A 1,121-nucleotide genomic window follows, 5' to 3' on the forward strand; every position below is an offset into this window, starting at 1 on the left:
AAGTGCATCAAACTTTGCATTAATCATGTTGAATGGATCAAGGTCATGCATTCCAGCAGCTTGCCTCTTTTGAGTTAGAGCTGGTCCTCTTGGACTACTCCAAAGATGAGTATTCTTTGCAATTTTCTCCAATAGCTCATAAGCTTCATCTTCATGCTTCATAATAAATTCTCCTCCTATTTGAGCATTAATAATCCCTCTAAATGCGGGAGTAACATTGGTGTAATAATTCTGATTTATCATCCATTTTGGAATGGCATGATGTGGGCATTATCTCTCTAATTCCTTCCATCTCATCCATGATTCATAGAGAGTTTCATCTTCTCTTGGTCTGAAAGCTGTCATTTGATTCCTTAATTCTTGAGTTTTTCCAGGTGGAAAATATTGTGCAAGAAATGCATCAGTGAGTTGCTCCCAATTTGTAATGGAGTTGTGAGGTAAAGAATCAAGCCAATCCAATGCTCTATCCTTCAAAGAGAATGGGAATAGCTTCAATCTTGCTACATCATCAGATACTCCAGGTTGTTTTTTCATATCACAAATCATAGTAAACTTCTTTAGATGTGTGTGTGGATTTTCAGAAGGATGCCCCCCAAATTGGGAATTTTGAATCATTTGAAGAACTCCAAAATCCATCTTGTAGCTATTTGCATCAATTCTTGGTCTTGCTATACTCTCTCTCAAGTCATCAAAATGAGGAAAAGCATGATCCATCATACATCCCCTAGGCACATTATCATTTACAACCTCTTCACCATGAGTTGCATTTTCATTGTTTCGATCATTTCCAGCATTATCACCACTAATTCTAATTCTTTCATCAACCATTTCTGCTTCAATTCCAGTTGCTTTCAAGGCTTCTTTCCTTTTTCTGGTTTCTTTCTTGTTGGCTCTACAAAATTTCTCAATTTCAAGATTAAACAATAAGGATGTGTCACTTGTGCTTCTAGCTCTTCTCATAAAAGATTAAGAGTACCTAAAAAAAAACAAACACAAAATGAAATGTTAACAAAGATAAAACTATAAACAACTAAAATAATCAAGAATTCAATCTTAAACAAACAACTCCCCGGCAACGGCGCCAAAAACTTGATGTGGCCCAACCGCAAGTGCACGGGTCG

The 1,121-nt window shown here is 36.6% G+C and overlaps 1 non-coding gene across 1 annotated transcript; it reads left to right on the top strand.

Moving 5' to 3' along the window:
* The first annotated feature begins 253 nt into the window (after window positions 1–253).
* On the top strand, window positions 254–361 carry LOC131181107 (small nucleolar RNA R71). The gene has a single exon (XR_009149735.1). It is a non-coding gene; the product is annotated as a small nucleolar RNA R71 (small nucleolar RNA).
* Window positions 362–1,121: the final 760 nt, after the last annotated feature.

This window comes from Hevea brasiliensis, chromosome 6, assembly GCF_030052815.1.
Source record: "Hevea brasiliensis isolate MT/VB/25A 57/8 chromosome 6, ASM3005281v1, whole genome shotgun sequence".
NCBI lineage: Eukaryota > Viridiplantae > Streptophyta > Magnoliopsida > Malpighiales > Euphorbiaceae > Hevea > Hevea brasiliensis.